Source organism: Rhinolophus hipposideros, assembly GCF_964194185.1.
Source record: "Rhinolophus hipposideros genome assembly, chromosome: 2".
Taxonomy (NCBI): Eukaryota; Metazoa; Chordata; class Mammalia; order Chiroptera; family Rhinolophidae; genus Rhinolophus; species Rhinolophus hipposideros.
Genome location: NC_138048.1, coordinates 46096776 through 46122198, shown reverse-complemented (window position 1 = coordinate 46122198; position 25423 = coordinate 46096776). Strand labels below are relative to the sequence as shown.

General features: G+C 43.7%; 1 protein-coding gene across 3 annotated transcripts in view; it reads right to left on the bottom strand.

The window, feature by feature from the left end:
* The window catches only part of ARHGAP31 (Rho GTPase activating protein 31), a 105275-nt gene that overhangs the window by 78088 nt on the left and 1764 nt on the right, over nucleotides 1-25423 (bottom strand). The gene's annotated exons all lie outside the window — the stretch shown is intronic.

The following is a 25423-nucleotide window of genomic DNA, read 5'->3' as shown; positions in this document are numbered from 1 at the left end:
TAAGATGGTACCATGTAAGACCACACTATGCCACTATTGAAATGAGGAGGGCTACTCATTGCTCCCCCACATGACCTAATTTTCACCATGTAAGGAAAAGGATAGCATCTTCATTTAGCCATTCTGCTGATCTGCAAACTGAAAGAGCAAGAGACTCCGGCTCATTCAAAAGAGGTTCTCTGTTTTACTAAAAGGAGTAGTCCACTAAAAGTCATACTAACTGCCAAATGCCAGAAATTAAGAACAGATACACAACTGTGCTGCCTTTTTCTAGACCAAGCGCTAGAGGTAAGAAGAGTATAGAAAGGCCCCTCTGCCAAAATATGTTTTTCCCACATCTCGCCTTAGGAATTTTTTGAGGTTCTCATATTGGCAGTTTCTTTGAATAGATGCAAATGCTCTTGTGAGGGGCAACTAGAAGGCCCTAGCAGCTTGTTGTGAACTAGATATTGAACAGAGCAATGACATCCAGAATTCTGGGGATTTGTAAGTCAATTTTAAAAGATTTGGGAGACATAGGATTACTAATTTTTTATTTTTCTGAGAGACGTTATCAACTAACAATAAGAACTGTTATATCATAATGGAATGGACAGTTCAAAATAAAGTTATAAAGAAAATAATCTCAATAAAGGACTGTTGTTTTCAAGAAATGACAGCTGTAATCTTAAAACTGTGATGATATATACAGATAAATATTTTCCTATGGCTCTGCATATGTGAACCACTCTACTAGATAGCAAGGAGGATTTCAAGTGGAATTGAGAATGTTTAGTGTCCTGGAGATGGGTGGAGCTTAAGAAGATGGTATATTATAAAAAGAGGGGAAAGAAGAGAGGCAAGCTCTACAGCAATAATTTTGCCGAGGATTACATGCAGATACAGATAACAGTGCCCTCCCCTGTTGGACCTAAAGGGAACTTCATCCCTTGGTTATAAAGCAGGAATGACAGGACCCCCACTGGTTACATCTGAAGAAAGACTGCTCACAGTGACAAAGGGTCCCTGGTGCTAACCTTTCCTTTTCACTCATGAGTGTACCGTCTCTGTCTCTTTGGGGACCCATCTCCCCTTTTCCTGGAGGGAAGGGTAAGGATGAAGAAGAAATGTGGAAACAGTATCAACAGCCTGAACATCAACTGTAACTCAGATACAAGGAGGGGAGAACAAAAGAACTCTCCACTGTAGACCAAGGCCATCGCGATGAAACACACCCCTCCCTTTGAAAGTAAGGATGTGAGCCACAAAAGTGATATCAGTATTTTCTGTTAAAGATTAGCTTATTTTGCCTGAGAACCTGCAGCTCAGAGGAGCTGCCCAAGACCATCCAGCTGGTACGATCCAGGGCTTAGCCCCAGCCCCAGAGGGCAAGGCCAGGTCTATGCCAGCCCCCACTGGTGTTTCCATAAGCGTTCCACTCCCAATTTATAATGTGTCACGTGAGACAATTAAAACAATTTCCATCAGTTCTGATGTATCCTCCATTTCTTCCTTTTCTGTTATGAGACAGGTTTTCCTTCTTCCTGAATGTGGTTAAAAAACAAACAAAACCCCTGTTGATGTTCAGGGTCGCCCCTCCTCTCATTCCTGCGCCGGGACCCGCGGGTCTGCACCTTTCACCCTGGGGCGTGAGGCCCCCACCCTCTCGCAGGTGCTGGACGGGCGGTCGGGAGTCCGAGCCTTTGGTCGCCCCTGGGGATTCCCCACTCCTGGGAAAGTTGCGTGAGCGGAGCCTTGCGGTGACGGCGGGTGACTCAGACCCGCCCAGGCCGTTCCGGGAAGCGGCGGCAGGCGCGCGGGGGTGCAGGGCTTTCCCTGCAGCCGCAGGGTGTCTGGTTCCCGACGCCGAAAGGGGGATCAGAAACCCGTGGGCGGCGTGACGTGGAGAGGAAGCCGAGGCGCACCGGGAAGAAAGCGCCGTGGTTTCTTCTGGGAGGAATGAGATGGACGTGGCCTGGACGTTATTAAAGCTGAGGATGCTGTCGCGAGGGCGCACAGCAAGGCCAGTGCGCACCCGAGGCCGGTGGGAAGGGATTCCCGGTCTCCCTGCTGGGAGGGAGGCCGCGGGAGGGGCAGGGCCGGGCTGGGAGTGGACGTGGAAAGGGAAGGAGGGAGGGAGTGGGCAGAGTGAAGGGGGCTGGTGGCGCGGGGCCCGCCACCTGGGCCCTAGGGCGTGAGCCCCTTCCTCCAGCCCCGCCTGACACGAAGCCTGACGCAGGGTCCGCCCTAAACCCGTGTCCCCGAGCAAATGACAGCGGAGCAGGCTGAGGATCACCGGGCCCTGAGCTGGAAGGCTGCGAGGGAAAGGGGGCGAAGTGAGGGCTCCGCGGAGGACGAGCCCCGCCCACCCCCTCCTCCGCTCGCCCTCCCCAGGCTAGCGGTTTCTCCATCAGAGATCCCTTTGTTTTCTACGCTGGCCTCTCCGCACTCGGGTGGGAGGCTGGGGAGGGAGTCGGTTGGGCAGAGCAGTGGGAATGGAAATAAAGGTGGGGTGAGGGGTGGAGGAGCTAGCGGGTGGCTGCACGGGCGGCGGCACAACGGGACATCCACGACGAACCCATTTGGAACACAAGCTGACCAACATGAGAAAAGGTGCCATGAGGAGTAATGGGCTGAAAAGCTCAATCACGGTGCAAGGCAAGTTCATAAACAAAATCTCGGCTCTAAAAGCTGACGTAAGATGGTGCAGGGTTGTCACTGTGGGTTAGGCGCTGTAACTGCATTATCTCTATTTTCATTTACGGTATCTCAGTAAGATAAATGCTCTTACCCCATTCCAGAGGCAAGGCCAAATCACAAAGTTAAAATTCCAGCTTCAGGTCCCAGCTCCCCAAAGCCAGCCCTGTCCCCACAAGGTTTGCTTATAGGAATCAATAAACACCACCTCCTTTTTTTCTTGTGTAGTTCCAGTTCCTTCACCTCCAACCAAAAAAAGTCTGGACTAATAGTACACCTTTTAATCCAGTAATTTTACTTCTGGGAGTCTATTCCAAAGAAATATTATAACAAAAGAGCCATATACATCAAAATATTCACTGTGGCCTTCTTTATACTATTAAAAAATTATAATCTAAATGTCCAATAATGGCAAAGAGTAAATAAACTGGTACATTTATATGATAAAATATTACAGGGCCTTAAAATAATATTAAATGTAAGTTTGATAGCATTCCAGTTAAGTGAGAAAGCAAGACAAGAGTATGTGTGTGTGTGTGTGTGTGTGTGTGTATAATACATAGTTACAATTATGTGGAAAATATACATACAAAAAAACAACAACCTGGAAGTAAATTACATCTTTCTCTGGTAGAATTAATGCAAGCATGTTTTCTTTCTAAAACACATATTTTCCAATTTCACTATGAGGATAAGCATGTATCTTTCCTAATAAGGATAAGCATGTATTATAATTAAAATATTAAAATATTTCAAAAAACTTTACATATATTTATATATATTCACTATATATATATATTCACTATATATATATATACACACACACATACACCGTGTTTCCCCGAAAATAAGACCTAGCCAATCAGCTCTAATGTGTCTTTAGGAGCAAAAATTAATATAAGACCCAGTCTTATTTTACTATAAGACTGGGTATAATATAATATACAATACCAAGTATAATATATAACATAATATAACATAATACCAGGTCTTATATTAATTTTTGCTCCAAAAGATGCGTTAGAGCTGATTGTCCGGCTAGGTCTTATTTTGGGGGAAATAAGGTATATGAAATTGCTACTGAACAGGATGTCACCAGGCTTGGGTGAAAGAAGATGTATTTGAGCAATTTTTCCATTAGTTGAAAAATTTTCCATAATTCAAAAGGGTATATGTTAAAGGAAATGGAGTAATTTTTGTATGTCCAAAACATTAACAAAAGGGATACATATACCTCACTGGGCCAGACGAGGGACAAATATCTGAGCTTTGGGATACACAAAAAGAAAATGATGGGATCACAGCTGATTGGCAAGGGCATGCTGATTCGTGGGTGGAAGGGAAAAGACTGGAATGGAACTTTTAATGGCAAAAGTAAGAATATGTTCATAAACATAATTACTTAACAGGTTCATGTTTGGGCCAAGGTTGTTGATACCAGTATTTTGCACCCCAAGCAGAAGACAATTATGTTCATTTGGGGTTGGAAAATGCCTAACCCTCATTTGGGGTCTATTCCTCTTCTATAGGGAGGGAAGAGGAGAAAAATCAAGAAAGCCTCATATCTACCTGCTGTGTTTTCATGGAGCTCCTTATACAGCAGAAAATACACCAAAAAGCAGGTTTCCTCTGACTTGTGAACTGTCCAGGTTTATTTGAAGATCTGGTGGAATGAAGAATACAGCAGTATCCTTCAAGTAATCTAATACTAGATACTGTGTGAAACAACTGGTGGGACATAAACTATGTTGAGAACCTATAGGTTATGGTAGAAGCTCTTGTTCTGGGATCGAAATCTAGAGTCCGTAGGTGATGAATGTGGAATTTACCAAACCATACACAGAAAGCCCTTTGTTTGGGCTTAAGGATGTCTTGAATGGTTCCCCTCCCTGGTTCTTCTCCTGCCTGGGAGATCCCTTGATTATCTCATCTCTCTTGCTGGTCTCACCATGTGTGGACTTTTTCTCACTTTCCCTCCCCAACTTACTGAAAGCTGTACACCTTTCCCTGGAAATAAGATGGAAGATCCGATAGGTTGAGGGCTAGATCCTGGACCTTCATGGATTCAATGCCTTCCTCTAACAACACTCCAGTCTCCCAACCTCATCACTGTTTTCCAATCACTGGAATAGATTATAGGGGGACAGGAGGAACCACTAACGGTTCTTTTCAGACTTTTACAATTAAAGGCTACTAGAGCCAGGAGATAGGATGTTTCAGCACTAGGACAATATTACAAATACTAGTGGGTTAAATGAAGAAATTGGCAGCACGATGTTTGGGTTACATATGACTTTGTATAGGTACCTAGATGGAAGCTGGGAACTATCTTGCTTGATATCCTGCAACTCATGGAATGCAGCGAAATGTTATCTTCTTAAAGAGTTTTATGCTACAATATGCGGTGAGTTCTTAATACCTTCCATCAAAACCAAAGAGCGCAGCAGAGAAATCATGTCATTTAAAAATTACAATAGTGGAACAGAAAGCATATCTGTTTATGGTAACTAAAATCCAAACACCAAAAATGAACATTTATATGACACTGGGGCTCACAAAACGGAAGAACATTCTGATCCTTCCCTTGAAAAAAGAAAAGAAAGAAAAAAACCCACTCCCCTCTTAGAGACTGTTTTATAAAAATATGTGATGAAATCCAGAAGGTGCTTTTATCTCATAACACCCATACCAGAAGATTAATCTCTGTGGTCGGTGTCTCGTTCTGGTTGGGGATATGTTTGAGCCCAGCTCTGGAATCTTCTCTAGTAAGAACATCTGTTCCACAGTTGTTAATGTTTGTTTGGTATTGCCCAAAAGAAGGCTGCAGAAGGGAAGAATTTTTAACAATGAGTCCCAAGATAGACTAAATCAGCAGCATTGCTTATTTTGAAAAGGCTTTTTTTTTTTTTTTTTTTGGTGCAATGTGACCTGTATGTAAAAAAATAAATAAATAAATAATGGACAGGTCGTTGGATGGATGTCCATCTAATACTGGAATGTAGTTTAGTTTGTTTTTACCATTTTTCAATTTTTCTCCCCAGAAATATTTGTTCATTGAATTATTACTGCATTCCACACTCGCTGAGCTTGGTTTTTGAATTTTTAGACAAGAGAGTTGAACGTTTAAGTCAAAATAATCCTAACTGAGAGACTGATTCAACAGTATCAATTAGGAGTATGCAAGAATAAAAAGGTTCTAGCTGTCTTAGGAAGTCTAAATAAAATATGTAAAGAGTCTATTATCATTTGGAAATTTGCTACCTTAGCCAAAAAAAGAGGGAAGCATCATTTCTTTAGGCTCTGTGAAACTGCACTAAATTAGTTGACCAGCAAGTGAAGACTCTCCTCATTTTTTTCTAAGTAATGTGAGATTCAAGAAAAATCAAGCAGACCTGCATTTACAGAGTGGCAAAAATCACATTTAAGGCAAAATTCAAATTATTAGATGATATTTTTAAAAAAGAGATTAGAGCATAAGCTCTCTGACATTAGTGCTATCTTTAAATTATTCTCATTACAAGAGTTATTATTTAAGAGTTCCAGTGGGCATAATTTATATGGATTCTGAATATTACCCGGTGAAAAACCATTGAGACCTAGCATTTGAAAACTTGGTAGAAACAGCTGGGTTTGGTTTCAAAGCTCCAAAATTAAATTGAAAGAGGGAAAGATCCTAATCCCTCAAACCATCTGTTCAAAGAACAGAGAAAAAAAAATGATGACAGTCTTCAGCTGGGGGAACAATCTTAAATCTGTAAGTTCCTTTCCTATTCACTATTTCAGCAGATCCTCACAACATTTTTGTGAGGTCTATGAAGCAAATATTTCTATTCTTACATTACAGATAGGGAAATCGAGGCCTCTTACTCTATGTTGCACAAAGCATCCTTTGCAAAGGCAGTTCTTCCACCTATGTTGACAGCTTCCAAAAATCTGAAGTTACTTTTCAGTACCAGCTTCCAATTCCATTCTTCCTTCCTATCTCCCTTCCTTTCTTTTTCCTGTCTCTTCTTCTTTTTCCCTTTTCCTCCCACATTCATTAGGATGCATTGGTGGTGCCAGAAATTATTCTATGTTGCTAGTGTTCACTTAAGAAGCATTTATAGCCACAAGGGTAAAAAGACTAAAACTAGTCACAGAAATCCAGAGAAGGGGCATTAATGCCCTTCATAATAAATTATGACCTTTATAATAAAGCCCTTCATCGCTGCCTTATTTCTTTACTGTTTCCATTAAAAATGGAAAGTTCACATATTATATAAAACATAAAATTACATGAGTGTTGACCTTTTTTTTGCCAAAGAATTGACTGCCTGTGTATTCTGCAGGCTCTCGGTGAAATATCTTATCCCCAAACAAAATAAAACAACACCTGGAATGCCGCAAGAAAGGTACTGAAGCAAATCTATGGGCAACAGATCTCAGCAGGGAAGTATTAGGAGGAGGTGAGGAGGGGGAATGGGAGATAAATGTTTTTGGCTGGGTGTGTGACCCTCAGACAAAAAAGTTTTTCTGATTTGCAGATTTAAGCAGCAGTGGTTTTCAAACTTACTTTTTAAAGCATGTAATGCTTTGTTCGGATAAACCTCACCTGGAAGCATAAAAAAAATAATAGCACTAAAGAAAGCAGAGTGCTCTGGCTTAAGCAGGGTGGAGGCCCCAGGAGCCCTCCCTCTAAGCCTCTCTAGTGGCCCCTGCCATGGGAAAAGCATAGTGCAGATTTAAGGTTATTTGAACTTAAATACCCATCAAAATAAGCAGGCAAGCCCAATTTCTTAGGATTAAAATGTGTGGGTGTCCCCAAGCAACTGTTTCAGGAAGAGCCCCTAACTCAAGCTCACTCCGATTCAGGGGTGTTTAGCCAGAAAAGGCAGCTGGTCAGGGGCACCTCTCTTTCCTGGGAACCTGATTACTTACTTACCTTCAAAGCTGAGAATCTACCCAAAGCAGAACAGGGGATGTGAAAATAGAAGGTCTAGGTTCCTAGGGAACTGATTGAGGTTGCTGGATTGTTGTGGGCTGTATTAAGCTTACGCAGTCCTAAAATAACAGTTCTGTTTAAAGAAAGTTATTCTCAAACACATACCCCTTAGCATTGCACTGGGAAATTAATCATACTTTCTATTCTTTGAGCAATTCACTATTTTCAAAGCACACAATTTTTGTGTCCATTATCTTGTCAGATCCCCACACCATGAGGCAAGCTAGACAGCTATTGTTATCCCCTTTTCACAGATGAAGAAGCTGAGGCTCAGAAAGATGAAAGGAATCCCACAAGGTCACATGACACATACATAGGTCTTCTGATTCCCTAATCCAGAGCTGTAAACATGCAGGCTGTATATACAAATCGTGCGTCCTAGTAAGTACTAGGAAAAGGCCACAGATTTGGTGTTCAGTTCCTTGTCCTTGGGGAACATCAGTGTCCTTATATACAGCACGGGTAATAATTACCTGCTTCGTCTATCTCACAGGCTTGTGAAGGACAGATGAGATGATTTGGTGAAAGTACTTTGGGAGGTGCCACCTAAGGGTTAGTTACTCCCCTCTTCTCTCTCCACAATCTTGGCAGGTTCTCTGTCCTTCTATTAACTTGGACCTCACTTTTACAAACCAAAATAAAATTTGTCTCACTCTCTGTTGGTATTGTGTAAGTCCTTATGAATGTCAGCTGGTGGTGAGAGCAGCCAGCTAGACATGCTTGTTGCACAACTTCAAATCCAAGCTCTCGCTCTGTCTCTCTCTCTCATTTTCAAGGATGTCATGCAGGGTCTCTGGTCCCACTCTCCGCATAAGAACGCAGGATATGGTGAGGCCAAAAAGGAACACCAGCTGAGCCATAGGTAGGGGAGTCATACCACTATGTTCTCACTGGCGGCTGGGTTGGAGGCACAGGAAGCAGGCTCCACATGATGCGCAATCCACTGTCCGCTTCTCTGCCAACCAACCCACCCCATTTGCTAGCTGCAATCTGTGCTTCTCTGCCAGCCCTTGCTCACTGCAATCCATTTGCTAACCACACTTGTTAGCCACGATCCGCCATCCGCTTCTCTGCCAGCCAACGAACCAACCCCCTAACGTAGCCACGGCAGTTATATTAGTGGCTAATGGCTAACTGGTTACAGTTGATGGCCACCCAGCCACAGTGGATGGCCATCTGATTACAGCGGATGGCCATCTAATAACCGAGCCAGCACCTTTCCATGGGAGGCCGAGAGCCTGGAAACTGCTCTCTGGGACTCTGTCCCCACAAGGATGCACTGCAAAATGTTTCCAAGACTGCGTTACCCTGAACCACAGGCACTGGTCATTAAGACTGTGGGTCCAGCTGATGTCTTAGGGTGGGCTTCAAGGGGTGTGTGCAGGAGGGAAGCTGGTGCTCTGTGTGGTCACTACAGGCCAGGGTCTGGGGTCTTTGTCATCTCCTTGGCAGAATCAGAACCTGAATTTGGCAAGTTCATCTAAGAGTGATCTATTCTCTGCAACCAAGTTCTAACAGCAGACTTTGTAAAGTCAAGTACCAATTTCATCATTTTTATAGGAATTCACAATTGGGTCTAGGCTCTGTGTAGATGAGGGCCTGACTCAGGAGAGGAAGTTGCAGATGACAGAAGTTATTTGAGGAAAACAAAATCAGAGCAAAGAAAGCAAAGAAAGTTGGAATAATTTAGGGAATGTGTATGCTTTTTACAAAATGAAAATAACTTCTTGTCTTTTCAAAATGTGAACATTATACATGTTCGTTATTTTTAAAAAACTTTAGACAACACAGCAAAAGAAGAGAAAAGCATTCATCCAGAGAAAGCCATTGCTAATGTTTTGAGTATATTCCTCCAGACCTTTGCTTACGGATGTAGTCACCAAAATAGAATTATACTGTATATGCTGTTTTGTAAACTTTTTAATGTTGCAGGGTCTCTTTCTATACCAGTAAATATGTCATAATTTTAACCAGCTGTAGAATAGAGGATATTTTTCTCAAGCTGTGAGGTAGTCCTAGGTATCCTATTTCTCTCCTAAAAGCACCATCACCCGAGGCTCTTCTACCCTCTCAGGGCTCCCTGAGGCTGGATGGTTCTCAGAAACACACGGGCCTGTTATTTCCAGCCAGCTCCAACACGCATCCAGAACACATCACTGGGCCAGCTGCATCTTCTCAGGCAAATTACTGTACTCTCCAGGGCCCCAGGTTTTCCAAGTCTTTAATGAGGTTTAGACAGCAATTTTCTAAGATTCTTTCAGCTATAACATGACACATTAGCTTCTAGTTCATTTATCTCTGTGTTTGTCTTGGCACAAGACGATCCTGGCACTGAGGGACAAGGGCACCTTGGGAGCCCCAGCTGTGCACCCACATGATGTACTTAAAGGCCCTGAAGAACCTCTGCTGGTAGTGGATGGTTGAAGTTGGCAGGGCTGGGAGAGGCACCAGAGTGTGTGGGGGAGGGTTACCTTAAGGAAACAGCTCTCTTGATTTCCTTCCAATATGGCAGTTGGTGATGTCTACAACGAAGCACCAAATTCACAGCCAATCAGTACGCACAGCTTTTGGGGCAATTCAGCCCTTCCTGACCACAAGTGTCTACACTGCAGGATAATTTCAGTATTTGTTTTCCATTTAAAAATTCCTTTTGCATATATTATCTCATATAATTCTCATTCCTGTCTTTTCGATGAGGAAATTGAGGTTCAGAGAGTGTGAGGATTTGCTTAACACCAGACAATTATGTGTCCCATCCCATCTCACCACACAGGCCCAAGACAGCAGCGTCTACCCTCGATCCACCTATTCATTCAATACATATTTAAAAGCATTGTGCAAGGTGCCGGTGATAAAATGATGAACAAGGAGACATGGTTCCTGATCTCACAAAATGGATGCAGGGTCATCTAGAGTCTAGAATGGGGCAGCAATAGGGTGGGGGTGAGAGTGGTGCAGTTAGTGTGATAAGAGCAGTGCTGGGAAGTAGAGGGTACAGTGGGAGCATATAGGAGAGGCACCTAGGCCTTCCTCACAGGGGTCAGGGAGGGCCTCCTGGAGGAGGAGACATCCAAGCTGAGACCCAAAAGAGGGCTGGAGTTGGCAAGGCCCGAAGTGGAGCTAAAGAGAGAGTAGGACAGAGAGAAGCATGGACAAACACTCGGAGGCAAGAGAAACACAGCACTTTTGAGGGACTACGAGAAGTACGGTGGGGCCAGGGTAATGTAAGAGTTTAAAGGGTACAACAACAACAAAAATCTTCCTCCTATCCCTCCTGTCCTCAGCCTCCGTTTTCCTCAACCCAGAAGCAGCTAGTGTTAATTTTCCATGGATAATCTGTGCATGTACATCAGGTGGGAGGTGGTGTCCATTGAAGCTGCAGAGGAGGCAGGTGTCTGAGTGTGATGGGTTGGCAAACCCTCTTGGTATTTAGGGAGTTGATTTTGACTTGAGGACATTGGGAAATCATTGAAGGGTTTAGTGACACTAGTGAAAAAGATCTTTTCAAGACATTTTCTTCGTCCACCATAAGAAGCTATGGTCCTAATTGACTTCCGAGCTTAGTTTAAGATATACTCAGGCTACAGTTTCTGCAAAACTATAGATGTTCAACTTCAGGATACTTTTCCTGTGTAGGCTGCTTTGCCACTCATCCTGGGTCTCTGTGGTCTGTGCCAGGTTGGCTGAAATGACCAGAGCACTGCGATTGAGATGCGATGAGCATGCCAGCGTGTGGACCAAACAGCTTCTAAATGTTCCCTGCTCCCAGGCGTAACCTGGATCCTACGCTCTAGCTGAGAATAGGGATTAACCAGCTAACGTTCCTTAGAAATACTGGAAAGCAAGATATAAAGTACGTTGGCTAACAAATTCCACCCTCATCATAAGCAAAGGAAAGCAGTATTACTATTCAATAGATAACAGAAATTGTCAACAAAAATGATGCACGACTCATGCAATATATTCAATAAACACTAAATCAATTGATCTGTATTTAGATGATAAGGTAATATTTTTATATAAAGGTAATATTTCTATATAAAGCAATGGTTAAATTATAGTATTTTATAGAAAGCATATATATTTGCTTGTACATGCACAGATTACCTATGGAAAATTAACACTAGCTGCTTCTGGGTTGAGGAAAACGAAGGCTGAGGACCGGAGGGATAGGAGGAAGATATTTTTTTTTGTTATACCCTTTAAGCTCTTACATTTTGAACCACGGGAATGTGCTACCTGATTTAAAAAATAAAATTAAACTTAAAAAACTATGCATTCAGCAGAATCCATCCAGTGATTAAAAAGAGTGAGATCGAACTGTCATTACAAAAATGGATAGTTCTCCAAGATCTACTGCTATTTAAAACAGCACATTTCATAACATATGTACGTTGTAACTTTATCTTTGTGGGGAAAAAAGAAAATCATGTGATGTGTGTATTTTTTAGTAGATACACAGAGAAAGGTCTCTGTGCTGTTTAGCACAGTAGCCACTAGCCATGTGTGGCTATCCAAATTTAAATTAATTTTCAGTTCCTCAGTAGCACTAGCCACATTCAAGTGCTAACGGCCATATGTAGCTGGTGGCTGCCATCTTAGACCGTGCAAAGAGCAGATTTCCCTCATTGTAGAAAGTTCTGCCAAGAGAATTGGTCTAGATGAATCCAGCCCAGGCTGTTCACTAATGAATGGGACTGCAAGGATGTGAGAAGGGACTCTGTATATCTCCTCATTGTTTAAATTTTTTTTTTTTTACAATTACTTTTATAATTTTAGAAGGAAAGAGGATGGCTTGCACCTGTGGTAGGTGGTTATTCCTCATTAAAATCACATTCTGCATTTTGTCATGTCTCCTGCCATCCCACTCAGGAGTCAAGGGATGGCACAGCATTGCCAGAGGAGCTATTTTGGTGAGGGGTAAAGGACATGACCATTGTCCGGAGTGAACACAAGTCTGGGAGGAGCCCCTTAGGCAGTGGCTGACTATTGCGCCAGTCTTGCTCCCTTCTGGGCCTCTGCTTTTCAGTCACAGGGGACAAAATCAGTTTGAGTGCCTGCCAGCAGGAGAAGCAGAGCCGAAGTATTTTTAGTTCTTGGAGTCCTGGAATCTGGCAGGGGTGAGGCGGGCACTGGACATGGAGGCCCACCTCTAAGGGACCTTGAAGGTAGGGGAGGACAGGAGTCTGAGGGGACAGTCATCCCATAGTGAAATGGGAGCATACAGAGCAAGGCTCAAAATGGCACCTGGGAGTGGAATTGGTAAGAATGATGGATCTGATATCTGCTCCATGGTTTCTTAAAACTGGAGGAATGACAAGGATGAAGAGAATACCAGAAGAAAAAGAGGTGCGATGGGGTATGACCAGTAGGCAGGTAGGAAGAAATATTACAAAATTTTTCACCTTAATAAAACTTGGATTTGAAACGTTAAACGTCACTCTGGTTTTCATCCACAAGACAAAGAGAAATTAAATTTCCTCAGATTGTAACTAGGTGGAATAAATTCGGAAACTGCTTGGGACACACTATTTTTCCTCCACCTGGAGGAAGTTTATTCCTAGACTGGGGCCCAATTCTTTCTCAACAGCAGTAAGAAAAATACCAAAAAGGACACAGTAGCTTTAAACATGGCTTGAGATTCTTCTTCCTTTATCAATCTCGCAAATTTGTTTTCATCATTTTTTTCCCTGCAAGATTTAAAATAAGCCATTTGTTCCCATAAACCTAGTCCAGGCACGTAGGTGGCTCACGTTTCACCCTTGTTCTCTTTGTTCTCCTTTTTGGAATGTGGATTCTGCCATACTGTTTTACACCTCAGCATCTCTGCTTATATAGTGCTCCCTCTTTCCGGATTATCTTCCCTTCAGGCAGAGACTACTCAGATTCCATTCATTTTAGAAGAACCAGCTCCTCTGAGTCAGAGGTGACGTCATGCACTTCCTATCGTGTTTTGTGTGAGGAGAATCAGTTAAGAATGTGTCCATCTCCTAACTGGGACTGCAAGCCCCCACAGGGACAGGCCATGCCTGTTTATCCCTGTGTCTCAGCTGACCCAGTGCCTGGGGCGTGGTAAATGCTTCCTAAGTGCTGATGTCCATCTTTTCCTCCTCCCATAATCACCACCCTATTCCCTTTATTCACATTATTAATATCTATTGCGCCAACCACGCACTGTGACGAAAACAGATTGTGGTAGGTTGAGTAATGCCGCTCCAAAGCGGTCCATGTTCTTATTCCTGGAATTGGTGAATGTTGCTTTATATGGTTGAAGGGGATTTTGCAAATGTGGTGATCAAGCTAAGGATCATGAGATGAGATTATCTTGGTTTTCTGGTGTAATCACAGGGTCTTTATAAGAGAGAGGCAAGAGATCGAAAAGAAGACCACGTGAGGATGGCTCAGAGAGCACAAAGGTAATGTGATAAGGGCCATGAGCCAAAGAATGAGGGCAGCCTCTAGAAGCTGGAAAAGGCGAGGAAATGGATCCTCCTTGAGACCCTCCAGACAGGAACCAGCCCTGCAGACACCTAGCACACAGACGAGCAGAGAATGGTCCCAGTCTTCAAGGAGCTCATTTTCTTTCCACTCCAGGGAAGAAATAATGGAGGAACCTGTGACAGTGTTTGGGGGTGAAAGGTAATAAAGGACTTAAGTTCACCATCCTGATCACCTTCCTAAGTATGTCTATGCACAAGCTTCCATCTTCAAATAGAGCATTGAGAAATGAACACAGATTCCATACCGGGTTCAACCCATGAAGAGTGCAGTGGGGATCCCTTGATTCGTTTCCTCTCTAGCCTAAGATTCTGTTCATACAGGCTAAGATTGAACCAGGTCTACCTCATTCAGTCAACTATCAATTGTGGTGCAAAGAAATATGCCTATGGGAAATGTCATACAGCTAAAATCCAGGCCTTGCACTGTTCCATCAATGATGGAAGCAGGCTCATTTTCCAGATTTATAACTCTCCTGAAATACAGATAGAAGCTAGAAGGTTGTCATTATGATTCTAGCCTTTTGCCATAACCCTCGTTTTTTATTTCTTTTTTTTCAGTTTTGTTTTCAGGTTATTTTCTTTTCCTGATTACTAATGAAATGTAAAATTTAGAAAGTTTGCCACAGACCCACCCCAGAAATATTTATCAACAAATAAGAATCTCAAAACTAGCATTTTTCTGCATTTGATCAAAGAAAATAAATAATAGGGTGTATATAAGAGAATTAAAAAAATTTTTTTATATAAGAGAATTTTTAAAATTTTTTTTAAAAGTCCCTAAGGACATATGGGCTCCTTGGAATATGTGTTCTCAGCTCTCTCAACTTCCACATCGTAGCATTATTCAGGAACCACATTCTGAGTAATGAGGCTGAAAGAAGATAAGGTTTCCAATCACCTAGGAAATGATAACCATAGCTAACAGTTATGGAAGGTTTACTAGATCCATTCAGCACACTAGTTCATTTAATCCTCATAATGACCTGTGCCATAGGTACTGTTATGATCATAATTCCCTCTTTATAGATGAGGAAACTGAGGCACAGAGAGGTCTGACAGCTTGTCCACGATCACAAAGGTAGCATATGGTAGAGCTGGAACTTGAACCAAGGCAGACCATCAGCAAAAAGCTGCATGCTAACCACATTACTACACTGCTTCTCAGAGCAGAGGATAATTGCTTTCACTAAATTGCATCTAATAAGGCAGAAAAGCAAACTAACAGATTTTATGAAGATTTTTTTAAAATAAGGATTGAAACAAAAGGGCTTTATGAAAAATGCAATGAATTAAGACACCCGATTCCCTAACGATTTTAACAGATTTTTTTTTCCAATTTCAATAGTAAAAATACATGTTCTCTGTTGAAAATTTGGGCAACCTAAAATGTATAATGAGGAAAATAAAAATGATGTGGTTTCACTTAGTTGCTTCTTGCTACGGGCGAAGTCAATGTTTTTCAAAGTAAGCCAAAGATATCAGAATCACCTGGAGCTCATCTTAAAAAATGTGGATTCCTAGGCCCTACCCAACCTACGAAAGCAGAGTCCCTGGGGGACTAACGTGCAGCCACACTTCACAGCTTGCAGTCCTATCAACGGTGGAACTCATGCAGTGGAACCCCATGTTCTCCACAGATCCCTCCAAAGGACCGACGCAAATGCCCTTTTGAAACTTTTGTTAGATGTCCCTTTTGTTTCAAGGAGACCGAAATGGAATTTAAAGAGTATTCCTAAGCCTTATAGTGTACTGTGGGGACACAGCCAGGTCTCGGCCTCACGTGGAGTGGAAAGGTGCTCACTCGGGTAGTAAATGGCCATCAACTGTGATTGGATGGCCATTAGCTGTAACCAGTGTGAGCCATTGGCCACTAATATAACTGCTGTGGCTACGCTAGCAGAAAATGGGGGCTAGCAGAAGATGGTGGCTGGCAAGCGTGGATTGCAGTTAGCAGGGCAGATTGCAACTAGCAAGGGTCTTCGGTCAGTTGGCAGAGAAGTGGACAGCAGGTCACACGTCATGTGAATCTAGCCTCCAGTGAGACTATAGTGGTGTGACGTCCCTACCTATGGCTCCGTGGGGATTCCTTTATGGCCTCACCATATCCTGTGTTCCTGTGTGGGGAGCAGGACCAGAGACCCCCCCAGGACACCCTGCATGACATGTACTAACAGTGTACTAAATTTAAGTAATATCTTTTACATTTTGAAATTAAAATTTAAAAGTAAAACTACATTTTTAGTTATTATGCCCAGTAAAGATTGAACATCTCTGCCCTAGGCTTAGAAAGAGCGGTCCAGAATCCTTGGATCCAGAATTTAAAACTCATTTTTTCCCCACCTCCAAGAGTGCCCCTCCCCTTTCCTTTTGGAAACCAAATTGTCTTTAGGGGCAGAAAATAAAGAGGAACTGAGGAAATCATGTCCCATTTGAAAGTTAGGCTTGGGGTGAGGGAAACCAGATGACTCCATGGGTATATTTTCCTGGCTTCAGCTACAGGCTCTGTGCCCAGGGTCCAAACAGCTTTAACGCAGCCCCTGAGGGCCCCCCCCCACAGGGGTTGTGTCCTCAGCTGTGAGCCGGATTCAGAACCCTGCATCTAGCTTTGCTTTTCCAGAAAGCAAAATGGCTCCTCTCCACTAACGCCAGGCCCATGTTCTAGCTATTAGCCAAACAAAGGATTTTCCAAATATGGACCCCCCCAAAAAAAGCATGTGCACTTTGAAGGCCACAAGGAATCTTAAATAGCTAAAACTTATTAAAAAGAAAGCCAACAATTGACGCCAAAAGCGTGAGTCCTTAAAGAACAGAACAGCAAGACAAAAGCCAGAAAGAGGAACAAAAATATGCATTGTAGGGGAGGGGTAAGCAGGGAGGTGTAGATTTATATGGAAGAGTTGACATCATTGTTTCCCAATAATACTCAGCATGCAGGAAACAGATGGGAAAGAAGTGGTGGAAGGGGCTACTTATGGTAACAGGGCATGCTCTCTGTTTACAGCACTGCCATTTGGAACTTAAATGTTTTACTTTGAAACACTGGGGATGTGAACTCCATTGCCAGAAATTTTATCAAAGTCTAACTAAATCCTGCTTAACTTAGCACCTTGGCAATGCATGGTAAAATGGAGCCATGCGTATCAGACCCTGATGTACTTCCAGCATACATGTAGCTCTTTGGGTCCAGAGGAGGCAAAGCCATGGAAAGGGAATTCAATGTCAGACGGACACCATTTGAGTCCTGCTTCTCCCATTTCCTGGCTAAGCGACATTAGGCAAGTTACTTAGGCAAGTGCTAAGTTGGTCTACATATATAAAGTAGGGGGCAGAAACAGAACTTTCCTCAGTGGGGAGAGGTCGAGGTTTCACATGTATGGCATACAGCTAGATTTCATCAAGAAACATAATTACGGTCACCAGTTAACATCATTTAGAAAAGTTTTGACTTTGAACAGAATCCCTCATTGTCCTGCCCTTGGGTAGGGCGCAGACACAGCCAAACCAATTGCCGCTCTTGCTTTTATCAGCTGTTCTGCCTGCTCCTGAGGGTGGGTTCATGCTCCTGCCACTGAAGACAGCTTCAGTCCCCCCAGCCAGGGTCCCCCTAACCAAGCCTGGCCATTATAAGTCACTTTCAACTACCTTTTCCAGAGTTTAAGCATCATCTCCACACCCCCAAGCCCTCACCCCTCCTCTGTACAAGACGGTGTGACCAATTACAAGTGTCAGGCAAAACCATGTGGTTTCCTGTCTGCAAAAACCCACCACCCATCTTCTCATATCTCTGTCATTCCATTCACGGTTAGATATTAGTTTATCATTTTATTGACTTTCCCCCTTATAAACAGCCCATTGGCTGATGGTTCTTTTTCACTCAGCTGCCTGCCTCACGTGTTAATATCCTCCATAGCCCTCATTTCATCCTTCCTGGTACTTCTTTTTCTTTTTTCTGTCTTACAACCCCAAGCTCACTAGGCTGAGAGCAACTTGAGAGCATCTTTGTAACCCAACAGTGTCTAGCACATTAGCGTCCCACTGAATATTTGTTGCATTGAATTGAGAGCCCTACACAGGATATATTCTGAATAAAACATAAAAAGAGACAGGGAAAGAAATATGCATAATTATACAAATTAGCTCAACTGCCTTTCATGAAGGCTATAGATTTATGTATAGTTTGTCAGAATCCTACTTTATATGTCAAACCGTTTTCTGGTATCTATAACAGTAACGCTGGTATATGTTGCCTTTTGGGAGGTAACATTCACCCCTTTCCCCGTGGGGACGGTGAGGAGGGGGCCACCAAAGGCATTTTGGGCCAGCATCAGGCCATGGGCGTGGTACCAGGATCTGGTATGCATCAGCCAGGCTTGCATTAAAACAAAGAGTGCCTGAGACTCAATCCCAGAAACTCAGTTGGTTCTGGGGCCCCGCCAAGAATGTGGCTCATTCCAAGGAGGAACTGGTGAGGCACTAGGAAAAGACAGTGTTTCTGGGGCGTGCTGTGCAAGTCTAGCCTCAGCTTCTATCTGGGAGTAGCTATGAGCCCTTGAGGGGAACCTTAAACAATCGTAGAGTTCTGATATTCCAGCACATCAACAATGTCCCTGGTTCCAAGATTCCTAGAAGGTCTCTAACACTGGCTTCCTAAGCAGGCAATAGGGTCAATCAACTGCTGTGGGTTGGCCATGGGGCTCACCCTGCGTCCACAGTGAGCTGTCAAACCTGTGTGAGCTGCCAAATGCCACCTGCCTTCAGTGGAGCTCATCATCCACTTGTGCACACAAAGCCAGTTAGAAAACAGAGGAACACGTAGAAGGAAGACCAAGTTGGGTGCCACTGACTCTAAAGCAGCAGATGTTCCAGAGTGAAAGAGGACTGTGGCTGCAGTGGGCAGGGAGGGGTCTGGGAGGTAAAAGTGGGGTCTGGTTAGACTTGAAAGCTGGAAGGTTTAGAATTGGTGTGTGAAAAGCTCCTTGCAGAGGGTAAAATGCTAGGCAAATGTGAGTTGTTTTTACTACTATTAATTAAGCTGGGAGAAGAACAAAGCAAAGGGAGAAAAAGCTATTTTTTGCAGAGATGGGTTTTTTGGTGTGTTTTTTTGGGGGGCAAACTGTAGAGTAAATGCCAAATTATGAAATAAACTGGGAGATTGTGGTCATGCCTAAGACCATGGCCTTGATAGTGAGACAGACCTGGATTTGAATCCTACCTTTCCTATCTCTATAATCTTGGCAAGTGATTTCACCTCTTCCAACTCAGTTTTCTCCTCTGTAAAATGGGGATTAAAAATGCCCCATTTTACAGATGTCAAAAATATTACTTTGTGTGTATAAAGTAGCTGGCACATAGTAAGCAACGAATGCAGATAGTAACTGTAACTACTAATAAAAATAATAAGCAGGTCTGATTTGGGCCTCAGCCTTTATTTTGGGGAGGTCCTCTTCCTCTTTCTTCCTTGAGCCATCCAGCAGCCTAATGCTCTTACCAAAAGTTGCTCTTAGAAAAAAAATCTAGTTCCAGTATCTATGCTCCTCTGAATTGCAGTCAGTGTGTTTCCCCAGGCGTCTCATATTTTTAAGCCTTAGCTAAAACTGCATCCTGGGGATGCTGAGAGGAACATGGATTGCTATCTGGGCTCCTGAAGTCCCATCAGGCTGTGATCCCACCTCAATCAGGATTTGAGGCCAGCCCTTTGAGGAAGGAACAGCAAGACCAGTTAAACTCAAGTGTGGCATTTGTGTTGAGGCACAGAGAGAAATAGCTCAGAAAATTGGGTGGGACATGCACCCATAAGCAAAAAGAAAATGTGAAGGGTGGGAATAAGGAGGGAAATGCCAAGTTGGCTTAAACACATGGTAAGCAATGAGTGAAAAACAAAGCAAAAAGTAAAAAGCACAAGTAGATCCATGTTCCTGGGCCTCAAGACGGGTGTGAAGGAACCACACGGAGGGCAGGGGAGTCCAGAGACCCAAAGACCAGGCTGGGCCTGTGCCTACGCTTGATCAGTCTGTTCTGGAGGGAATGAGTACCAGGTAGTCCCAACCAGAAGGGTCTATCACTACTTTGTTTCAAAAAATAGTTACAATAAGGATTGGAAAAGGAGTAGGGTGGTGCTTCTTATCCCCAGACTAGGTCCTGGATCTTTCAGCTCCGCCCCCTTCTTCCACCCACTGCTGCACAAACACACACCCACACATAGAAAACTCTGCAGTGAGGTGAATTCCCAGGAACAAGCAGTCCCCAGCAAGTGCTTCAGAACCGCCCTGGTCAATCCGCTTCTGAATTCACAATATGTTCTCCCCTCCTCCCCACTCCCACAGAAAAAGGTTTCCAGGCTAGCCCACAGATGTCTAATAGATTTAGGAGTAAAAGAAAAAGAATGCATGAAAAACTACAGCTCTAACGGCATTTGGGAGCCTATCCACCACTGAAAGCATTGGCTATGGGAAAACGTGTTCCTTGTTCCTCGCTTCAACATGTTTCCTTCTGCCCCAGGCCTTCCAGGCTCCCTCCTGGGAGCTAAGACGGCCCTCTCGGCTCCAGGGCAGGTCTGGGGTGACAGGATAGCGGGCTTCCTCAGCAGCTCCAACATCTGGGCCTCCTGAGGCTGGAAGGCATCAGGTTAGCTGCCAGTAGGGGAGGGGAGGGCTGAAGGAAGGGCGAGGCTTTGCCTGTGGTCAAGGGGCTCTGGGCAGAGGTCTGGAGAGTGGGCAGGAGGGAGGGACTGGGTAGGTGGAAGGGATTGGGTAGGTGGAAGGAGCGGTTTCTCTCCTCTGTGTGAGTTGTTTGTCCTATCCAGACTATACAGAGTAAGTTACAGTTCGGCTTCAGTTTGCTCCAGGTTTAAAGTCTTCATTCTCCTCTTTTGTTTCTTCCTGTTTCACTTTTGGATCCCAGATTTGGGGATGCCCCTCAGCCCACAAGTTTGCTGTAATGTCTCCGCAAACTCCACCTCCAGGTCTCGTCTACTCTTTCAGTTCCCTGTGGGTGCCGGAGTGATCAGGTGTCTGTCTCAGATCCTTCTGAGAGCCCTTCAGTTTCAGGTTGACATTTTGCTCTTCCACCACTGTACACCGCTGGCCTACTCCCCAGTGGAAAGCCCTGCAGGAACTGGCCTCTCTATTCCGTGGGGCAGCAATTCTTCTTCTCATCCCTCTTGCTGACTGATTAACTTATCTGACCATATCATTTACTCATTTCATTGGAGCCCTCATTCATTCAGTCATAGATGGTATATGGTGACGCCAGAGCAATTCCAGGGTATTATGATAACAACAGCTACATTTATAGCTTACCATATGCATGCCCTCTGCTAAGTGCTTTGCCCTTATTAATTCATTGATCTTCACATCAGTCCTCTTATCCACATTTCACATATAGGTAAACTGAGGCCCAGAGGGGTTAAGGAATTTGTTCCAGGGTCACTCAGCTGGGGACAGACAAAGTTGGGATTCAACCCCAGGCAGTAAGGTTCTGGAACTCCTAACAGGATCCCCCAGCAGGGGCACCTGACTTGGGAGGATCATGTAAGGTTTCCAGAAGCAGCTGAGACCTAAAGGATGAAGAGTTAGCCAGGAAAGGTGTGATAGTCCTGTGCCGGGCAAGATGCTGGGACCGAAACAGCTAAGCCGAAGAGAATATCCGGTCCTGGTTCTCCATGTGTTAAATCTTACCACAAACAAAAAAATATTTACCTTCCTTGCTAAGACTTTGCTCCTGTTTATATTTGGGTATCTCGTCTATTTAATTGTGGAACAAGCATTCACATTTTTCTCCTTCAGTTTTCCCTTCAGGTATGATAGCCAACTTCAAAGCTTAATGGAGCCACTAGTTTCTGAAAGTTTGTTCACATACCTTAGATTGTAAATGTCTTGAGTCTGGGGAGCATGTTTCTTTCTCTCCCAGAGTACCTAGCACAGTGTCTTAATACATAGCTGTTAAGTGAATGAATAAACAAAGTGAAAGAATGACTTAGCCTCAGAAATGTACAACAGATACATGCAAAAGTGCTCATTGCCTTATTCATGTTCTTTGAAATACTGGGGCTATCCTACTCTCATCAAGCTTAAAATTATATTTATAATGGGCATTGATGTATTTTGTTATGAACCTTTTCCATCCCTCAAATGAAATACAAATCTTTTCTTTTTTTCTTTCCCTTTTCAGTCTGATAACAACTAGAAAAAAAATCTTCAGCAATAAAAAGGTTCACAATTCTTATTATCAAACATGCAGCAAGTGCATTCTGAATGGTCTAGGCTGCAGTGGTTCTCAACTGGGCCTGCATTTCAGAATCATCTAGATTTCAAATTATACCCATGCCCAGGCTCCAAGAGATTCTGCTTTAATTGGTCTGAGAGAAGGCCTGGGTGTCACTTTTTTTTTTTTTTTTAAAGCTCCCCATATGATTCCAATGTGCCACCATCATGGTCAACCACTGGGCCAAAGTAATATCACTTTTTACCAGGAATTGAGTAAAATGACACAGATTGTTTGGAAAGGTAAGAAAGTCCTCAATGCTTCGAGTAGGGCCAGCACAGAAGCAGAAGACAGCTTTCCTGACAATGCGCTCTGATTCGTCCCTTGACATCTGCCAGCACTGTGGGGAGACCCAGCGCACTTGGGTCAGAGGGGAGAGGTAGAAAATGCTCATGGATCCAGTCTGGCCTCCCAGGACTTCAGGCACAGGCTCCCAGCCACCGGCGACAAAATGATGTGGTTTTCATTACGTAGCTGCAAGTGAGGGCCTTCGTATACAGTGGTCAGAAAGAAAAAAAGGAAAACGACTATTTTCAGCATTAGCGGTGAGGAAGGGATGATCTTCTCCCTCTATTCCAGACAGGAAGAGAAAGTTATCTGGTTCCCAGGGGAGAGCTGGGGGTTGGGGCAGCCACCACTATGCTGCAGGGGAAGTGGAAGAGCCTCCGCCAAGTTGGCCAGGAGCAACTTCATGCCATTCTTGGGTGTTCTCACCAGGCGGGAGAAAAGCTGTTAAAGAAGCAAAAGGGGAAAATTGCCCTTCCCATGAGGCCTGTGTGCAGTTAGGGACGATCAACAGCAGGGTATGAATTTGGCATCTATGTGGATGCCTGCAGAAACTGTATACACAATTTGAGTGTGTGTGTTTTTCTAAGGGAAAGGGTTTCTGTTTTTCATCAGCTTCCAAAAGATTAAGGATGACAACTGGCCCTGAGCAACATCCGCTCCAAGCTGAACACCTATTTGTCACCCACACACCCTGTGCTGTCAGATTTGTCCAACTGAAAGTAGCAGGGCTGGGTCACAGCAAATGACAGAAGTAGATGACATTCATCCTCTGTGCTCAGCCTCAGGGGTATAGCTTCCCCATGTTCAGGTGGCCTAAGTATAGCTAATTGTCACCAGCTTTGTCCTCCACCCCAGCTCAGGGCTTTCCCTCCCTGTTCAAGCACAAGGGCTCTCTTGGTTTCCCTTTATCTCTGTTCTCTTCTGCCTTGTACTCCCAGACCTGAATCTATTTTTCTCTGTCTCTGGAGTCCATCACTCTACCCGTGTCCTCCAATGTTAAGTAACTATGCTGTCTGTCTTCTGAAACCCTCCCCAGCCTCCTGGCTCCTAGTTACCATGCTGACCCATCACCCTCAGGATTCTGGGATGAACTTCCAAGGTCATGTGGGCAAAGGGGCAGTGCCCAGGTCAGCTTTTCCTCCCTAGAAGCAGAGTCTAGGCCTTGGACTTAATTGTCTATTAACCAATACATGTTTCAGAAAGTCCACAAAGAGGACACATTGTTCTAGGGAAAACAATTTAGTCATGCTACACTGTAATAAAAATAAGAAACAACGACCTAACTTGTTTTAGATGTGGGAAAAAAGAAATCCTAATTACTCTTATTTATATAAGCTATTTATTTTGTGTGCCTAATTCCCACGAGACACAAGAACTGTGCCTGGATCATTAAGTGGGTCAGCTTCCTTTCGTTTCAAGCCTGAACCCAATTCAGGTATGTCAGTCAGTCTTGAAAGTTTGCTGATCCTGTGGCAGGGCTGTCTGCTTTCAATTTAGGGGGAAAAAATCATTAGAGGAGAATGTTGGCCTAAGCATGGAAGCCAGGGAGGGGAGAGGAGCCTGAGAGGCCAAGGCCCTCCACATCCCGCATGGTTAACTGTGTGACCTTAGGCAGGTCAGCTTACTTCTGGGCTTCCTCCCTTCCCAGGGCAAGAAGCCTGGAGACCGACTGATTTTCTATCTTTTTCTTTAAGCTGTAACCCCCTTCCTTTTTTTCCAAATGAAATATATATCTATAGATATCTACATAGATATCTATAGATATATATATAGATATACATTATCTATATATATATCTCTCTATATAGAATCTCAAAATATAAAGCAAATGAGAGAAAAGCTGCCTAAGGCTTCCTTTGAGGTGTCTTCACAGAACCCTGGGGTTCCTGGCTCATCCTTCGACGTACAACATTGTAAGAATGGGGCAGGACTGGCCGACACCCCTTGCAATGCAACTCGCAGAGCTTTCGGAGGGAGGACCCAGAATAACACGCACGTGGTGGAAGGTAGAGTCCTAGGAGCATTGGTAGTAGTGTCCCTGGATGGTAACCTGAAGGCTCCTCCACAAACAGGTGTTAAGGACATTTATTCTGAACTTCTGAGGATACTGGTTAAGAGGCATACTTGAATTCTCTCACCTTCAAAAAACCTCAATCCAAGCGATTTTCCTTCAAATCTACCTCTCCATTTTGCTGGAGAGGATGAAATGAATTGACTCAGTGATGCCTCACTGTCAAAAGACGCAGTTTTGAAACCTGTGGTCCCCCTAGTTCTAAAATACTAAGCCATTTGTCCTAATGACACAGCAGACTCTGAACTCCAGAATACCACAGGAGTATCACACCACTGCAAATTACTAGGTGGTGCTCAGTCTCTAAAAAAAAAAAAAAGGGGGGGGGAACTAAAACAAAAGCCTTGCACTGTTTTTGAAATACACAATTGATAGAAGCTAATCACATAGTTTTTGAGATTACTTTCCTGGAGGCAGAATTATTCCCAACAGGTAAACAGCCCTTCGGTTACCTCTTTTGTTGTATCTGTATATCAACACACAACCCATGCAGTGGACGACTTCTCTCTCACTGAAGTGTCTGAGAAAAGGCCTTTTTGTCACGGGTAAATGCAGGGCCAGTCAACCTTACAAAAGGAGTCATTTAATGCTCATTTCCCCCAACTTTCCTATGATTAAAAACTTCTTACCTCAAGCGCTGTTATT